The 17702-nt window shown below is 36.4% G+C and overlaps 1 protein-coding gene across 2 annotated transcripts in view; it reads right to left on the bottom strand.

Annotated features, from left to right (window-relative positions):
- Positions 1 to 12089, bottom strand: part of SH2D4A (SH2 domain containing 4A) — a 352968-nt gene extending 340879 nt beyond the window's left edge. For both annotated transcript variants that reach the window (XM_053703206.1, XM_053703207.1), the window contains exon 1: positions 11983 to 12089. The gene's annotated coding sequence lies outside the window, so the exon portion shown is untranslated. The remainder of the gene's footprint in view (positions 1 to 11982) is intronic.
- Positions 12090 to 17702: the final 5613 nt, after the last annotated feature.

Genomic DNA, 17702 nt, shown 5'->3' with positions numbered 1-17702 from the left:
CATGCAGTTATATGAAATTGGTGTATACTGTGCCTTTAAGACTTGGCTGATATGTTACTCTATAGCAACAGAACATAAATGTCTTGTAATTGCAAGGTGTTTACTGTCCCTTTAAACATGCATGCTGTATCTGAATCATGTAAGTTTAATTTTGACTCTCCTATCCCTTTAATTTAATTATTAATATGCTCCAATTCATTTAAAGGATCATATTAATGAAAAAAATATGACATGTTTGTAATTTTTAACCCTAGCTACACCCTAACCCGACATGTTCGACAAGGGACACTGAACTCAATTTTTTTATTTCGTGTTTCAGATAGCGCATGCAATTTTAAGCAACTTTCTAATTTACTCCTATTTTCAATTCTTCTATATTCACTTGGTATCTTTATTTGAAAAGCAAGAATATAAGTTTAGATGCTGGCCCATTTTTTTATGAACAACCTGGGTTGTTCTTGCTGATTGGTGGATAAATTCACCCACCAATAAACAAGTGCTGTCTAGGGTCTGAACCACAAATTTTCTGGCTCCTCAGCAAAGATGCCTTCTGTGACGAACCAAGGTTATCCAACCCTGCGCCAGTCACTTATTTGGCATAGAAAGGGTTATCAGACCCCTTCTACTCTCACTAATATGTCACAATCTAGCCACACCAGACCAGTATGTGATTTAGTTCACTGGGTGCAAGGGTCAAACACTCTCCAGTCTATACTAGACGTAAAAGAAATGCCCCAAAACTCCCCTTTATTGCCACCCACACTAAACTAACTACAATATCTCAGCTGCCACCACTTAAAAATTTATTAAAGGGAAAATCCTAAGGAAAATCCCAGACTTACACATTAACTCTCTGAGTACAATTTAGTAGAAAATAACCTAAATTATACAGTTCTAATATTCCAGTCTCTTTCAGTAAAGTGGTTCAATTTTTAGACAAAGGCCAAACTTAATAAAGGAATTATTTATTATGCCAAAAAATATTATGCACAATGCATTATTAATAAAAAAAAGTTGTTGCAAATAAAATTGCACATTAGCAAAAAGTTATTTAAAATAAAAATGGAGAAAAACAGATTGAATACTTTCCTAGTCTCAAGATCTGTGCCAGGGGCTGGCATGGAATGATGGTCCTTACTCTGTAGAACAGCTCCCCTTGTAAGAATGACCATCTCATAGTTGAAAAATAAGATTGTTATACCTATTTTCCATAGATCCGGTTGCCTGACCACACCCTCCTGGGTGTGGTCTTAATGACCTTCAATAAAGTTTTTGCCTGAAATTATAGAACCCATTATAATTTCTAATAGGTAACTCTATTTTCAGATTTACTGACGGTAATCTCTTGGTTTCATTGGGAGAATCAATTTGATACCAGATATGACAGATTTCCCTTCATTTAATGTCATAACAGTTTTAAACACATATATACATAATACCCATGTCCCTTCTTTTTCAACAAAGGATACCAAGAGAACGAAGTAAATGTGATAATAGAAGTAAATGTAACAGTATCTTAAATGGGACGTAAACACCTTGAGATGTGTATATGAAATGTTTAGTTATACATAATGAAACAACTTTACAATATATTTTCATGTAATTTAGCTCTGAAAAGTTTCAAGACTAACTCTGCTAGATATCTGTCCCTAACTGATAATAACTGCAAATAAATGCATTTTATACTAACTTTATAGCAGTGACTAGCCTGGTAGTCAGCTGACTAAAGCCCAGAATGGCTCCTCCAAATAAGGCGCAAATTGTGGGCGGAGTTTGGCTATTGAAAAGTAGTTGCATAAAAAGGATGTTAATTTGTTTGAAAAACATTAAAAGGGACATTATACACTCATTTTTTCTTTGCATAAATGTTTTGTAGATGATCTATTTATATAGCCCATAAAGTTTTTGTTTTTTTAAATGTATAGTTTTGCTTATTTTTAAATAGCATTGCTCTGATTTTCAGACTCCTAACCAAGCCCCAAAGCTTTATGAGAATACCGTCAGCTACCTTCTCCAGCTTGCTCCTGTTTGTGTAAAGGGTCTTTTCATATGCAAAAGAAGGGGGAGGGGGAGGGTCTTATTTCCCACTTGCAGTGGGCTTTCCAACTAACTTTTCAACAGAGCTAAACTGAGAGCTTCTAAGTAAGTTTTTAAACAGTTTTATACTGGATTTTTATATCAGTATCTGCATCTTATTCTTTATAGTAGTGTCTATTACATGCAGTTATATGAAATTGGTGTATACTGTGCCTTTAAGACTTGGCTGATATGTTACTCTATAGCAACAGAACATAAATGTCTTGTAATTGCAAGGTGTTTACTGTCCCTTTAAACATGCATGCTGTATCTGAATCATGTAAGTTTAATTTTGACTCTCCTATCCCTTTAATTTAATTTAATTATTTATATGCTCCAATTCATTTAAAGGATCATATTAATGAAAAAAATATGACATGTTTGTAATTTTTAACCCTAGCTACACCCTAACCCGACATGTTCGACAAGGGACACTGAACTCAATTTTTTTATTTCGTGTTTCAGATAGAGCATGCAATTTTAAGCAACTTTCTAATTTACTCCTATTTTCAATTCTTCTATATTCACTTGGTATCTTTATTTGAAAAGCAAGAATGTAAGTTTAGATGCTGGCCCATTTTTTTATGAACAACATGGGTTGTTCTTGCTGATTGGTGGATAAATTCACCCACCAATAAACAAGTGCTGTCCAGGGTGGGAACCACAAATTGTCTGGCTCCTCAGCAACGATGCCTTCTGTGACGAACCAAGGTTATCCAACCCTGCGCCAGTCACTTATTTGGCATAGAAAGGGTTATCAGACCCCTTCTACTCTCACTAATATGTCACAATCTAGCCACACCAGACCAGCTTGTGATTTAGTTCACTGGGTGCAAGGGTTAACAACACTCTCCAGTCTATACTAGACGTAAAAGAAATGCCCCAAAACTCCCCTTTAATGCCACCCACACTAAACTAACTACAATATACCCATGTCCCTTTATTGACCTCCTCAGGATATGTGACTGAGGCCCTGTTTTCTATCATGTATTCTACTGACAGTCTAAGCCAGTGTTTTTCAACCAGAGTGCCGTGGCACACAAGTGTGCCGTGAGAGATCCTCAGGTGTGCCACGGCAGACTGACAACAGTGTGACATATTTTGTAAACTTTGCTTGTTTTTTACTCCCAGTGCAGGGGTAGTTTGTAGGAGGCATGGCATAAAAGCACAATACATACAGTATGTGTGTGTATGTGTGTATGTGTATATATATATGCTGTATTAGGCTACAATGTGTGATTTTTTTAAATTTTGGGATGGTGGTGTGCCACAGGATATTTTAATGTAAAAAAGTGTGCCACGGCAAAAAAAGGTTAAAAATCACTGGTCTTAGCTATAAAACTCTATCCTGTTTACACTGCCAAGCATTTATGATGCTCCTGGCACTTCAAAGAAACACAAACCCAGGACACAATTCTTCTTGAAAAGCAGATAACTGGTTTTAGCTCACAAACTGAACAGAATTAACCCCTTCTCAGCTAAATCCTGAGGTATTTGTGACACCTTTTTCAAATAAAGATAGCAAGAGAACGAAGAAAAATTGATAATATAATATTTGTTTTATAAGCAAGCACTTCATTCTTGTAGTTATGCTAATTAAATTAATATTTTAACATTTTTATTGCATTTATTTAGCAAAAATACATTTTTATTTTTTGTAACATTATACTGCATATATATATATTTTTTTTCTTATACCTTTTTCTACTCAAATTGTTTTCTAAGATATGAGACCATTTCCACTTACATATTATTAGTGGTAGAATTTAGATTTCAATATAACTCTCTAAAGCACTATAAGGGGGAAAAGGTACTATGTTTTACAAGCCTACGTAGGTATGTTTTTCAACAAAAGGATAACAAGAGTTATTTGATATAGCAGTTATTATAACATTTTGACTTTCATTCCCTTTTAGGTATTATTGCACCTTTAAACTGTAAAAGCAAGCCCCAGCATTAACAGAAAACCCCAAAATTTTCTTTCCTGATTTAGATAGAACATACAGTTTTAAACACATTTCCAATTTATTTCTATTATCAAATTTGTTTAATTATCTTGTTATCCTTTGCTGAAGAAACATCATAGCACTGCTGGCTGAACACATCTAATTGACCAATCACAAGAGACAAATGTGTGCAGGCACCATTCAGCAGCTAGCTCCCACTAGTGTAGGATATGTGCATATTCTTTTTCAACAAGGGGTACCAAGAGAACAAAGCACATTTGCAAATAGAAGTGAATTTAAAAGTCTCTTAAAATGATATGCTCCATCGGAATCATGCAAGTTCAAATTTTGACTTTCCTATCCCTTTAAAAAAAAAAAAATAATAATCACTAAAACTGTAAAATTCCTATTAACAAAAATGCCTTTGATAGTTATAGATAAATGAATCATCACTTTCTTTAATTATTTGTCCCATTTAAGCCTTTAGCTAAAATGCCATAGAGCTGTGTTATGTTCTGAAGAACACTTTCTATTTTGAGCTCAGAATCTAGAAGATAAAAGTTATATATTTCCGAAAATATATTTATAACTAAATAATAGTCTGAAATGCCTAAAGTAATGCTTTGCCATGTAGCACTAAGGAATATTTCATGGTGTAATCCTTGTTTACAATATGAAAGCTGTCATAAAAACCAGGAAACACGTCTGCTGTCTAGATGTGTCATATCTTCCTGCAGAGTCATTTACGGCTATCTTTAAAGTGAAGGTAAACTTTGGTGAATGAAAGCCAGTTTTTTAAAAATACTATTAAAAACAGGGGGCACTTTCATTCATCAAAGTTTACAAAGCAGCCGTTTTGATTAAAAACTTACCTTTTTTTCTTTTCACAGCCAGAGCAGCTTCCCCCTCCTGGAAATCCTCTCTTCACACGTCAGCAATGACTAATCCGGCTTCCTCCAATCACGGCTTTCCCCCCAGGGTAGTCATTGCCTGAGGCCATGCTGTGATTGGAGGAAGCCGGATTAGTCATTGCTGACGTGTGAAGAGAGGATTTCCAGGAGGGGGAAGCTGCTCTGGCTGTGAAAAGAAAAAAAGGTAAGTTTTTAATCAAAACGGCTGCTTTGTAAACTTTGATGAATGAAAGTGCCCCTGTTTTTAATAGTATTTTTAAAAAACGGACTTTCATTCATCAAAGTTTACCTTCACTTTAAATGAAAAAAAGTGGTTTAAAACACACAAGTCAAAATTAAACTTTCATAATTTAAAGAGAGCAAACAATTGTAAACATTTTAGCATGAGCTCCCACTGAGCATGTGCAAGAATTCACATTATATATATATATATATATATATATATATATATATATATATATATAATAATACCCGTTATCAGTGTCGCGAGGTTGTGCGCTATACAAGTATCCAATTATTAATTATTATTACATGCATTTTGTGATTGTCTGATGGCTGTCACATGATGAAAGGGGAAGGAAAATCTAACTAGCTTTGAAATTTGTCAGAAAAAAATACTAATACATTTCAAATTCAGACTAAGTGCTATTGCATTGTCTTTTTATTATAAATGTGTTGACTATGCAAGTCTACTGTATTTCTAGTGATAAAATGAAATGTGTTTTATCACTAGTGACGAAGCAAAGCTGTGCGTTTAACCCCCCGCAAAAGAGTTAAACACACAGTTAAAAGGGATATTAAACCCAAAATGTTTCTTTTACGATTCAGACAGAGCATGTGATTTTTAAAAAAACTTTCCAAGCTATGCTTCATTCTCATTGTATACTTAGTTGAAAAGAGAGAACTCAATACCCACTCACACTCACTTGGAGTCAAAAGTAAGTCTCTAACAACCTGGCACTTGGCACCAAGGATTTATCAAGCCCTGTACATCCCTTTAAAAGAACAAAAAGGACAAAATTGAAGTGTACATGGGTGCATTTGAATTTTAAATAGAAGCATTTTTTCAATATACTTCTATTAAAAATGCTTCTAGTAAAAGTTGTTACTTTTTTCAGCAACACGCATATTCTTTAAGTGTCCCAGCATTTAAAAAAACACACCTTCTCAGAGAATCAGCTGAGACATTAAAAGGGACACTGAACCCACATTTTCTTTCATGATTCAGATAGATCATGCAATTTTAAGCAACTTTCTAATTTACTCCTATTAATAATTTTTCTTCGTTCACTTGCTATCTTTGTTTGAAAAAGAAGGCATCTAAGCTAAGAAGCCAGCCAATTTTTGGTTCAGTACACTGGACAGCACTTTTTTATTGGTGGGTGAATTTATCCACCAATCAGCAAGAACAACCCAGGTTGTTCACCAAAAATGGGCCAGCATCTAAACTTTACATTCTTGCTTTTCAAATATAGATACCAAGAGAATGAAGAAAATGTGATAATAGGAGTAAATTAGAAAGTTGCTTAAAATTGCTTGCTCTATCTGAATCACAAAAGAAAAAAAAATGGGTTCAGTGTCCCTTTAATAACTTTTGCTAAAAGCATTGATGCTAATGGGAGTATACGGCAAAAAATAATCTATTTAAAACTGAAATGCACATTTCACTCTTGACTTTTATATCCCTTTAAATACCAGCGCCTGTGATTAGCTTCAGTACTGCTGAGCTCGCTAAGTGATACGCCTCATGCTGTGTCCTTATCCCGTATCCTTAGCGACAGCCTGTTTAGGGAGCTGGTTCTCTGATGCTGTATTGCAATGCTGTGTAAAGTCAGTAAAAAAGGAGGTGAGCAGTGTGTGACATAAATATATTATTTTATTGTATAAGACCAAAAATGGACAGAAGTTGGCACTGAAATGACTTATTTCTTCTTGAGAGCGGAGGCTGGTAGCAAAACCAGCCCAGAAGCATGGGAATAATGAAAACGGCAGCCTAGGGGTATAGAACAAGTGATTTGGACAATGCCTGTGAGAACAATTTGTGAGAATATAGCTAAATGGTAATATCCCCAATAAAGAACTCTTGAAGAAAGGGAAACACGGAAACCCTTTGAAAGAAACTCTTAAAATCTTACAAATTCAAAAATCATTAAAGGGCCACTAAACCCAAAATCTTTCTTTCATGATTCAGGTAGAGAATACAAATTTAAACAACATTACAATTGACTTCTATTATTTATTTTGCTTCATTTTTTAGATATCCTTAGTTGAAGAAAAAGCAATGCACATCGGTGAGCCAATCACATGAGGCTTCTATGTGCAGCAATCAAGCAGCAGCTACTGAGCATATCTAGATATGCTTTTCAGCAAAGAATATCAAGAGAATAAAACAAATGAGATAATAGAAGTAAATTAGAAAGATGTTTAAAATTGCATTCTCTTTTTAAATGATGAAAGAAAAAATGTGGGTTTCATGTCCCTTTAAAGCAGAGATGTGATAACACACACACACGACACCTGGAACACAGATAGCGTACTTATGAGAGGAAGGGTGTGTCAATATGGCGTTATATAAAGAAAAAAAATTGTCAAAATGTACGCTATCAAGCTGATGCTTGCAGGCTCAAAAGCCAACATGCGATTAAATAAAAATGTACGTGTGCGAAGAACCTACGCATTTGAAAATATATGCTTGCAAAACCATAAGCATTAAAAAAAATGTACACGAGCGAAAACAGGATGCATAATAACAAATGAATAAAAGTTTTTTAAGGGGAAATTACCTAAAAAAAATATACCTATCCCAAGGTCATAAACACACATATTACATTTGAGCGGAAGGATGGGCGAAGGCTCATGCCATCCAGATTTTGAACAAATTTGTCATGCTCTGTATAAATATTTTCATTTGAAAAGATATTTACCTCACTATGCAGGGTTCTTTATGTGAACAAGAGACACCTACATTACAATATAAGGTCTAAAAAAAAAAAAAAGATTTTGCATGATTTCTCACATTGCCGGCAAGCTTTTGAATATCAGGCCCTCGCTGCAGGTGTGGTGTTTAAATGCTGGTGCACAGCCCCTCACAGGATATGTGCATATGCTGTTGAAAACCAGTAATAAGTTTTACTAGAAGCACTTTTGCTAATGAAATTAAATTGAAATGAACCCATTCTTTTTTGACCTTTCTATCCCTTTAATCTATGAGAACACTGAAGAAAAATGTTGTAATTACAAGGTGTTTACTTAACCCCTGCATGCCAGATGGAAAGTGCTTACATCGGATCGGAATGAATTTCAGGTGTAAACACTTCCTCGAAAATGAAATCACACGATCGGCGACGTGATCACATGATTTCAAGGCTGGGATCGAATCATGGTGGACTGCCTACGCTGGTAGGAACGCCCCCGAGTCCGATGTTTCATCAGATAAAAAGGAGGGTAGGACTTTCCATGGCGTGCTAATGGCGTTAAAGCCCTGCGTTGTTAGGACGGCATGGAACGTCCTAATGGCGTGAAGGGGTTAAAGATCAAGTGATGTATTATTGATAACAGGAACACATCATGCTTTACCAATAAATTACCGGATGTATTCAGGCCTACGGTAACGTAAGATCAGTAATGCAAATATGACATGCTCGTACAAATTAGAGAATAATAGCATATCATGTTTGCATTACAAAGTCCCTTTAAAGTTTAAAGGGACATACAATGGCTTTTAATTTCAAGATGTTTCTGCAGTCTTGCAATAAATGATCATATTAGTTAGTGTGAAACAAACTGATGGCAATTGTTTTGCCATATCCAATTGTTCTTCAATATCCAAGCTTCAACAAGCATTTTTCTTATTAGAAAGAGCCAATCAGGACTTGCTACTAAAGTAGACACAGCTAGCTGCTGTCATTTTCTTAGTAAGGCTTGCACTGTTTTGCAGTTCCTTATTTCTTTGTGTGCCAAATAAGGACAGATATGTGTCAGGTTAGGACTGTGAAGTCTGCAGTGTTAACCAAAAATTTACAGAAATTAGGAAACCCATAAATTTCAGACTTGAAGGGACATGAAAAAACGTTTTTTCTTTCATGATTCAGGAGAATCATAGAATTTTAAACAACTTTCCAATTATCAAATTTGCTTCATTCTCTTGGTATCCTTGAAGGAGCAGCAATGCACTCACTACTGGAGCCTAGCTGAACACATCAGGTGAGCCAATGACAAGAGGCATATATGTGCAATAACTAATCAGCAGCTAGCTCCCAGCAGTGTATTTCTGCCCCTGAACCTACCAAGGTATGCTTTTCAACTAAGGTTACCAAGAGAATGAAGCAAATTTGATAACAGAAGAAAATTGGTAAGCTATTTAAAATTGCATGCTCTGTTGGAATCATTAAAGTAATTTTGCAGCGCATGTCATTTTATCACTAGCAACACTGCAAAGCTATGCAAATGGCTTAAACACATAGTTAAAGTAACGCTTAGGACCCCCTTTGCAGGGGTTAAATACATAGCTTTGCAGTAATAAAATGGCACTCTCTAACAAATTAGCATGTCATTTTATCACTATAAGGGCCTTTTAAGAGAATATTAAATATGTTGTTAAAAAAAGCTTTGAAATATAAATTCATTATTTATGTTGTCCCCAATTCCTGTAACTTAAAGGGACAGTACACAAAAATTGTTAATGTTTAAAAAGATAGATAATGCCTTTACTATCCATTCCCTAACTTTGCCCAACCAACATTGTTATATTAATATACTTTATAACATCTAAACCTCGAAATTCCTGCCTGTTTCTAAGTCACTACAGATAGCCTCTTATCACATGCTTTGTTATTTGCTTTTCACAACAGGAGATTGCTAGTTCATCTGGGCAATATAGATAACATTGTGTTCACGCCCAAGGGGTTATTTAAGAGATAGCAGAACACAATACTAAATGAAAGTCAATAGATAATAAAATAGTCACAGTCATGTGATCAGGGGGGGATGTCAGAAGATGCATAGATAAAAGGTAATCACAGAGGTAAAAAGTATATTAATATAACTGTGTTGGTTATGCAAAACTTGAGAATGTGTAATAAAGGGATTATCTATCATTTAAAACAACAAAAAAATTATATTATAGACTATCCCTTTAAAGGGACACTCAATCAAAATTAAAATTTCATTATTCAGATAGAACATGCAATTTTAAACAACTTTCTAATTTACTTCCATTAACAAAATGTGCACAGTCTTTTTATATTTAAACTTTTTGAGTCACCAGCTCCTACTGAGCATGTGCAAGAATAAGTGTGTATGCATTTGTGAATAGCTGATTGCTGTCACATGGTACGTGTATGCATTTGTGATTGGCTGATGGCTGTCATATGGTATAGGGGGAGTGTAAAAAGACATAACTTTTAAAATGGTCAGAAAAAAAAAAATCTACTACTAATTTGAAGTTCAGACTAAGTTCTATTGCATTGTATTGTTATCTTGCATTTGTTGATTATGCAAAGCTACAATGTTGACTGGTCCTTTAACTATGAAAATTGTTGGTTTTCTCAATTCCACTGAGTCTCTATAAAGAAATGGGTGGCACCATGTTTGCCATATCTATCTTTTCTGTTGTTGACAGTTAGCGAAAGATCAAACAGACAATACATGAGTCTGTCAAAAGAAATGTGTCAGATATAGGATTATCTAAAAAGATTTCCATACAGTCTTGTTAGCACAGAGATAAATAGAAAACTAGTTCAAAACATGGCAGCACCCATTACTTTATAGGAACTAAAGTACTTTATTCAAACTAAACCTTTTAACTTATATTTCCAATATTTCAACAACTAATAAAAATTGTAAAAACAATATACATCTACATATTATTCTCAGTTATTCTATTACTATGAATACATCATTATGTGTAGCTTTTTTTTTACTGTTAAAGGGACATTATACACTCATTTTTTCTTTGCATAAATGTTTTGTAGATTATCTATTTATATAGCCCATAAAGTTTTTTTTTTTCAAATAAATGTATAGTTTTGCTTATTTTTAAATAACATTTCTCTGATTTTCAGACTCCTAACCAAGCCCCAAAGTTTTATGTGAATACTGTCAGCTACCTTCTCCAGCTTGCTCCTGTTTGTCTAAAGGGTCTTTTCATATGCAAAAGAAGGGGGAGGGTCTTATTTGCCACTTGCAGTGGGCTTTCCAGCTACCTTTTCAACAGAGCCAAACTGACAGCTTCTAAGTAAGTTTTTAAACAGTTTTATACCAGTATCTGTGCATTTTATTCTTTATAGTAGTGTCTATTACATGCAGTTATATGAAAATGAGTGTATACTGTCCCTTTAAGAATCCCTTTAAAGTACAGGAAAAATCTACAAAATAAGTAATGAATACATTTTAAAAAGTTGTTTTGCTACACAAACATTACACAAACATTTTATACAAAATAATCTCAAGGTGTTTTATGTCCCTTTAAAAATCCTTGCCAGCTTGTACTTATTAACCAACTGGGTTTGCCAGGTACAAAAATGACTACTTATTCAGCAGTGCCCTCAGCATGTAATGGTAAAAAAATGTCAAACATTGCTCCACAGAAAATAATAAACTTCAATTATGTTTAGTAAGTTATGGTAACAGAACTCATTTAAAACTAGTCAGGTATTTAGTTACTGTATCTCTCTTGACATTCACATTTATAACCAGTGGTTCCTATTCCTATAGTTATTGTTTGTAGTTCATTGTGTTACAAAAGGCATTGTGTATTGTAAAGTGTGGATGCAGAATACACACAGATATATACAGATTATAGATATAAAGTATATATATACTCAATCTTGCACTCACTGACTAAATAAAAGTTATTTAAATATATAGTCACACTTAGATTAGACAGTAATTCCTAATGTTACATTATGGAAAATAAAATTCTAAAATGAAACTTCAAACGTGCATTCACCTGGTAACACTGACACTCTTGTTTCGCAATCAAAGCGAGAGACCGTTTGGAGTAAGGGAGAAAAATAATTAACAACAAAACGGCAATTTATCAAACTTACCAGGGCGTTAAAAGTTTATCTGCAGAGCCAGTAAGCCAGACGTCCCGTTCTGCAGATATCCCAAAACCTCCACTGAAGGAAGTGCAAATGCAGTTTGTCAATAGTCCTCGCCTATGTTACAAAGGAATGTACTATCCTATCCCTCATTTGCATAACTCCACCCTGCCTGTGTCTGCACTGAGATGTAGGCGCCACCTACTGTTTACTTGATGAACTGCTGTTTTGTTTTGTTTTAACAAACCGCAGTCACAATTCTAATTGGATTTTTTTATATTTATGTATTGCTTCACATCTTCTTACAACTATCAGTGGTTAGGAATGAGCTGTTGCATGAGAACTGAAAATAACCTTTATTGAATATTTTACAACCCTCCATAAAATATCCTGTGAAAAATATTGTCATGATAAATTGATTGTGATTTCTTTTTAGTTGGATTTTATCCATGTAACGTTGTGACATTGACTGTTATATAGAGAAACATAGAGCTATTTATACAATCAGATACACACAACAAGATTTTTTTTAGTATTTATTTGAGCAAAACATGAGAACATGACAAGATTAAAAAGGGGAAAAAAACAAGGAAAGGATTATGACCTGCTTTAAAAACATTAAAGGGACACTGAACCCAATTTTTTTCTTTCGGGATTCAGATAGAGCATGCAATTTTAAGCAACTTTCTAATTGACTCCTATTATCAATTTTTCTTCGTTCACTTGCTATCTTTATTTGAAAAATAATGCATCTAAGCTTTTTTTTTGGTTCAGACTGTGGGCAGCACTTTTTTATTGGTGGATTAATTTATCCACCAATCAGCAAGAACAACCCAGGTTGTTCACTAAAAATGGGCCGGCATCTAAACTTACATTCTTGCATTTCAAATAAAGATACCAAGAGAATGAAGAAAATTTGATAATAGGAATAAATTAGAAAGTTGCTTAAAATTTCATGCTGTATCTGAATCACGAAGGAAAAAAATTGGGTTCAGTGTCCCTTTAAAATACAAACATATGTTTTCAATGCAGACCCAAAATGCAAAAACTTATTTCATAGAGGTGGCTTCACCGGCTACTGCCCCCACTCCACATACGCAGCCACCACAAAAAGGCCAAAACAAGTGAAAAGTGTCTTTTTAGGTGCAGTCCCACTTGGAGGCCTGCAAAATATTTATAAAAAAGACTTTCTCTAATTATAGTAATTATCTTATTTACCGCCCATAATAACAAAGAACTTGAATGTGAAAAATACATCCCATAGGAGAACAATTTGCTTCTAATTCTAATCCCATTATTTACAAATGATACACAACTGGCACATTCCTCACTGAATATTGCATTTAGTATCTAATGGCTGCTTGAATATGTAAATATACATTAGATAGTACATTTATACAGCTCATTAAAGTAAATGTAAATTTTGATGCTAAAGTGCCCGTTTTTTAAAAATTCGATTAAAAACAGGGGCACTTTAATTCATCAAAATTTACATTTCACTCGTGTTGTGAAAAAAAAAAACTTACCTTTTAATCTTGACAGCCACTCCAGCTTCCTCCGCCCGTCGCAAAGCCTCTTCCTGGGTCTAAAATGAGGAATCCGGCTTCCTCCAATCACAGCTTTGAATCAGACACTGATTCCCCCGGGGTAGAAGCCGTGATTGGAGGATGACCGATCCATCATTTCTGACGTCCGGGGGAAGCTAGGGGCCCCATCCGATATGCAGCGTCACCCGCAAAAGCCGGCGACGCCAGATTTTGCGCAGGTTTGGTATCACATATACGGCGTAACATACAAGTTACGCGCATATATTTCACCCTTCGGCCGTAATTTTGTTACCCATACACTAACATAGAACTACGCGCAATTTGGTATCCAATATACAGCGTAAGGACTTAAGCACGCAGATTTCAGAAAATCTACTCCATTCTCATCTCGCCACAAATTGCAGGCGCAGGAACCCTTGCACTGACTAAAAAAAACAACGTAACTCCCTGAAGGCCTAACAAACGCATGCACAATCACATACATATCAGCAGCAGATCTCAAACAGTTAAACCTCTTCTAAGCATTCTTAATTCCTGCCCCTGCAAGTGTGTCAAACCAATCACAAACAGCACAACCTCTCACCTGCAGCCTTAAAACACCTGGCAATGCACACCCTCATTAGCCACCATGTTTCCCCTGCATTATCTGCAATACATACAGATACAGCATCGTGGGGCACAAGGGGTGCTGGAAGCCCTACAAGCCCCTGTTGTGGAGGATATAGTTGCTGCTGAGGTCCCTGGTCATGGTGCTGTAGCCGTCCCTGCTCCTGCTGCTGCTGTCCCTGCTCCTCACGCTGTTGTCCATGTTCCTGTGGCTGTTGTTGCTACAGCTGGTCATAGGCCAGCAGGGCCTATACGACGTCGACATCAGCAGAGGGGAAGAGCAAGGGCAGCAAGGATACACAGAATTAGGGTCACCCTGTTTGGGATGACAGAAGTGGAGGTCAGGGAAAAGTATCGCTTGACTTCTGCAAGCCTCATTGACCTATATGAGGTCTTGAAGGATGATATTGACCCTCAAGCGAATAGGAACAGAGCTCTGACTGGTATGCAGAAGCTGTTGTGTGTTGTACACTTCCTGACATCCGGCTCATTCCAGTCAACAGAGGGGCTTGTGTCTGGCCTAGCGCAGTTCACCTTCTCCTGGATTCTAGGGGATGTTTTGACTGCTCTAGATAACCAGACACAGCGATGCATTCATTTCCCCCGTACACCCCAGGAATGGAACAGTCTTAAACAAGGCTTCTATCGACTGAGGGGTATTCCCAATGTCATGGGGGCAATCGATTGCACACATGTGCGTATCGCGGCCCCACATGAGGAGCCATTCCTCTATATTAACAGGAAAGGGTTTTACTCCTTGAATTGCCAGATGGTCTGCGATACCACTCTGAAATTCACACATGTGTATGCAGGCTTTCCAGGTAGTGCACATGATTCCTACATCCTGCGCCAGACCTCCTTATTCCAGCTTTTCGAATCTGGCACACTCTCGGGAGGTTGGCTGCTTGGTGAGTATGCACTACCTTCATTCTATCTGTATATTTCTACTAAAGGGACACTAAACACAAAATAATTTTAGCATGTTTCAGATAGAGAATACAATGTTAAACAACATTACAATTTACTTCTATTATCTCATTTGATTTATTCTTTAGATATCCTTTGTTTAAGATATAGCAATGCACATAGATGAGCCAATCATATGAGGCATCTATGTGCAGCCACCAATCAGCAGCTAATGAGCATATCTAATATGTTTGTCAGCAAATGATATCAAGAGAATGGAGCAAATTACATAATAGAAGTAAATTATAAAGTTGAATAAAATTGCAGGTTCTTTTTAACTCATGAAAGAAGAAATGTGTGTTTCATGTCCCTTTAAAGGGACAGTATACTATAAATAGTTTTTCACTTAAAAGGACATTTTATTAAAATGGAATGTTCTATCTGAATCATGAAAATATAATTTTGTCTAGACTAATCCTGGCATAACAGTAGATTGCTTACAATGCACCAATTTAATGTATTTGAAAAATATATCTTTTAAATAAAATCCATGTTATGTCCCTTTAAGCACATGATGAACCTGTAGTAATCAGAATACATATGTTACATGACAGGCGACGCAGGGTACGGCTGCAGACCATGGCTGTTAACCCCCTTGGTACACCCCCTTACAGAGCCACAACTCAGGTACCAGGAGGCCCACATACAGACCAGAAATGTGATTGAAAGGAGCTTTGGCCTACTCAAAACCAGATTCAGGTGTCTGGATTTGACAGGCGGAGCTTTACAGTATAACCCCAACAAAGTGTGTTCCATTGTCAATGCATGTTGTATTCTACATAACATTGCTGTGGACACACGTATATTGGGGGCTATGGAACCAGAACAAGATCAGCAGCTGGTTCCTGTACCTGAGGATGTGGACAGGGGGACACTGAGGGGGAATGAAGGGAGGGACCTTGTCATCCGTCAATATTTCACCTGTAAGTTACTTGTTCATAAGTACAGTAAACCGTAACATTCACATGTATTATGATGTTTGACTGTACCTCACCAACCAATGCATGTGTATATATCATGTCTTGCAGAATTACATACTGCAGATTTCCACTGCATGTAAGTGAAACTACTACATCCCACCCCCCTTCCCTTAACCACCCTAATTACTGAAAATGTCTCATTTGTTTAATTTATGTTTATGTCACTATGATTTATTGACTATCATTAATAAGAATGAAAAACAGAATTTATGCTTACCTGATAAATTACTTTCTCCAACGGTGTGTCCGGTCCACGGCGTCATCCTTACTTGTGGGATATTCTCCTCCCCAACAGGAAATGGCAAAGAGCCCAGCAAAGCTGGCCATATAGTCCCTCCTAGGCTCCACCTACCCCAGTCATTCGACCGACGGACAGGAGGAAATATATATAGGAGAAACCATATGGTAACGTGGTGACTGTAGTTAGAGAAAATAATTCATCAGACCTGATTAAAAAACCAGGGCGGGCCGTGGACCGGACACACCGTTGGAGAAAGTAATTTATCAGGTAAGCATAAATTCTGTTTTCTCCAACATAGGTGTGTCCGGTCCACGGCGTCATCCTTACTTGTGGGAACCAATACCAAAGCTTTAGGACACGGATGAAGGGAGGGAGCAAATCAGGTCACCCAAACGGAAGGCACCACGGCTTGCAAAACCTTTCTCCCAAAAATAGCCTCCGAAGAAGCAAAAGTATATAATTTAAAAAATTTGGTCAACAGGAACCTCATTCTTGAAGGCCCATGTGGAAGCCACAGCCCTAGTGGAGTGAGCTGTGATACTTTCAGGAGGCTGCCGTCCGGCAGTCTCAAAAGCCAATCTGATGATGCTTTTAAACCAAAAGGAAAGAGAGGTAGAAGTTGCTTTTTTACCTCTCCTTTAACCAGAATAAACAACAAACAAAGAAGATGTTTGTCTAAAATCTTCAGTAGCCTCTAAATAGAATTTTAGAGCACGGACAACGTCCAAATTGTGTAACAAACGTTCCTTCTATGAAACTGGATTCGGACACAAAGAAGGTACAACTATCTCCTGGTTAATATTTTTGTTGGAAACAACCTTCGGAAGAAAACCAGGCTCAGTACGTAAAACCACCTTATCTGCATGGACCAGATAGGGCGGAGAACACTGCAGAGCAGATAACTCAGAAACTCTTCTAGCGGAAGAAATTGCAACCTAAAACAAAACTTTCCAAGATAATAACTTAATATCTACGGAATGTAAGGGTTCAAACGGAACCCCTTGAAGAACTGAAAGAACTAGATTAAGACTCCAGGGAAGAGTCAAAGGTCTGTAAACAGGCTTGATTCTAACCAGAGCCTGAACAAACGCTTAAACGTCTGGCACAGCTGCCAGCCTTTTGTGAAGTAAAACAGATAAAGCAGAGATCTGTCCCTTCAGAGAACTCGCAGAAAATCCTTTCTCCAAACCTTCTTGTAGAAAGGAAAGAATCTTAGGAATTTTTATCTTGTTCCATGGGAATCCTTTAAATTCACACCAACAGATATATTTTTTCCATATATTATGGTAAATTTTTCTAGTTACAGGCTTTCTAGCCTGAATAAGAGTATCTATTACAGAATCTGAAAACCCACGCTTTGATAAAATCAAGCGTTCAAACTCCAAG

Source organism: Bombina bombina, chromosome 2, assembly GCF_027579735.1.
Source record: "Bombina bombina isolate aBomBom1 chromosome 2, aBomBom1.pri, whole genome shotgun sequence".
In the NCBI taxonomy this organism is placed as follows: Eukaryota; Metazoa; Chordata; class Amphibia; order Anura; family Bombinatoridae; genus Bombina; species Bombina bombina.
The sequence above is the reverse complement of the archived record's forward strand: the minus strand, read 5'-3'. Positions and strand labels throughout refer to the sequence as shown.